The 2,267-nt window shown below is 43.8% G+C and overlaps 1 protein-coding gene across 1 annotated transcript in view; it reads right to left on the bottom strand.

Moving 5' to 3' along the window:
* Positions 1–1,473: 1,473 nt before the first annotated feature.
* Positions 1,474–2,267, bottom strand: part of LOC306920114 (mothers against decapentaplegic homolog 6-like) — a 21,377-nt gene continuing 20,583 nt past the window's right edge. Inside the window, exon 4 of the mRNA XM_079496743.1 lies at positions 1,474–2,267. This exon is cut by the window's right edge and continues 776 nt beyond it. The gene's annotated coding sequence lies outside the window, so the exon portion shown is untranslated.

Raw genomic sequence — 2,267 nt, 5'->3', positions numbered from 1 at the left:
GGGGCGGAGCTGAGCCCTCACTGGATTTAAAATGGGACATCCCTCAAGCCGTCGCAGACTTCACATGAACGTGCAGCTAAGTCAGTGAGGGCTCATTGAGTCAGCAAGGGAGCGGATTGGGATTGGGCCTGAGTGTAGGTCCTAGAACCCCAGTAGCTCTGGTCCATAGCTAGCTCTGCTCCATAGTCTTAAAGGGCCACGTTCATCCCCTTTGCAACCAGATGTTATTTTAATGATGTTTGGGAGACAAGAAACACGTTCCTGGGGTTTCTATGTGCATAATATGTGTTTTTAGATATTTTAGACTTTTAGTATTTCAAAGTGTCTGTGATGTCAGAGACACTGGTATCACTGCTGGATTACTACAATGACCATAATGCTTTGCTGCACTCACCCCACCTTGTGGAGAGGGGGAGGGCTGTCTTACTGAGACAGCATGTAGTCCAGGAAGGAAGTACGTGAAATACATGACAAAATGTGGGGTCATGGGGGAGTGAAGCTCAGGGGTGCTAATTTGTGTTCCTATTTTCTTCATGGGTGCCCACCGACGCACCCACATAGTCGGCGCCGATGGCGCATAGAGTTATATAATCTAGAGACCAGACAGCCCCACCCGGCCACCCCCTGCACTGTTCATTTCAATGGAAGTTGCTCAGTGGCGTTTGAAGGACGCTCTACTTCTGCATTTTGTCGATTTGCCAAACAATTGGTTGGCAAATATGTGGAAGTGCTAACAAGTGCTCCATGTTAAACCCCAGCTGCGCGGGGTTTACTCGTGCTACATGCAGTTCCAGCTTGTCCTTCCTTCAGTATCTCTTTGCCCTGGCCCAGGCGGAGTCAACTATCAGGGTCTACCTAGCCTGAAAGTACCCAAACTTTCAGGCTAGGGGCAGATCAATCATCAAACTAGTGCTGGAAACGGACCCCGGCTCCCTACTGGTTTCCCAACCTATGTGCCCGGTCTCCGAGGCTAGGGTCTGCCTTGCTTGCAGCACTCTCTACGTATTTTTTCCTTTAAGATTTAAGATTTGCCTTTATTGATATATTGATAGTAGACTTACAGGAAATGGGGAGAGAGATGGGGGGATGGCAAAGGCCGTGGGGATCTGGAATCGAACCCGCGGCACACCGTCAGGCTGGCTCAGCAGCCTAGGTGCCCAGACTGTTGAGCTAACCGCCCGGGCCAGCACTCTCTACTGTTCAGTGTGATCTTGTGTCCATGGGAGCACAGGGGGTGAGACGGGCTCATCCATTCCAGAAGCCTCTAATAAAGTAAACTGTGATTCTCAGGGCTCGTTGTGTGCACCCTTTGGAGCCACTGTACAAAATAATACACTACCGCAACGTACAACATCCACCATAATATTGTGACATCACATTTTTGTTATTGCGATACCGAAATATTGTTACATCCTTAATTAAACACATTTTATCATTTTATATCGTAGTTGTAGAACATAGAACTAACACAAATTAATTTATATAATATCAATACTTTATTGTGTGAATGACATACTTTTTCAAGAAATGAGTAAATCATGAGAACATAAACCAGCTTTGTCTTATTTTCGCAGTTTACCTACTTTCAAAGACACTGAAAAACTCAGTAAAGCATATATAGAATCAAAAGTGCATGTTCCTGTTCCTTTTATTTTGTCCATGTACACATTACACATAAATAATTGCATTGTAAAAATGACTCAAGTATTTACAAGTATAATATATTTTATATAATATATAAAGTCTTATATTAAATCTAGGTAGATTATATTTAGGTTACTTGTTTGAGAAACCTAACGTGTGACTCTGGTGTGTGTGTGTGTGTGTGTGTGTGTGTGTGTGTGTGTGTGTGTGTGTGTGTGTGTGTGTGTGTGTGTGTGTGTGCGTGCGTGCGTGCGTGCGTGCGTGCTTGCGTGCGTGCGTGCGTGCGTGCGTGCGTGCTGGAGGGGTTGTACTGTACCATATCTATGTCTTTAAGAACAAAATGTTCTGTATTTGCATATTGTCTTTTTTGCATATGAACTGGAAGTGGGTGTGGCCTGTGCCAGAAAAAAGGATATTTAGATGTTTTCAAAGTTTACATTTTCTGGCTGCCACCTTGAGTGAGATGAATTTAAAATAAAGTACTCATGTCAAGACAAAATATAATAAATGCGTTTAAAAAATATATATGAAATACCATTGATCAACTTCACAGGTAATGACAAAATCTAGTGCTTGGATTGAGTTGCACCCCATCTGAGAGTGAGTGTGTGTGTGTGTGTGTG

This window comes from Electrona antarctica (assembly GCF_951216825.1).
Source record: "Electrona antarctica genome assembly, chromosome: 3".
NCBI lineage: Eukaryota > Metazoa > Chordata > Actinopteri > Myctophiformes > Myctophidae > Electrona > Electrona antarctica.
The sequence above is the reverse complement of the archived record's forward strand: the minus strand, read 5'-3'. Positions and strand labels throughout refer to the sequence as shown.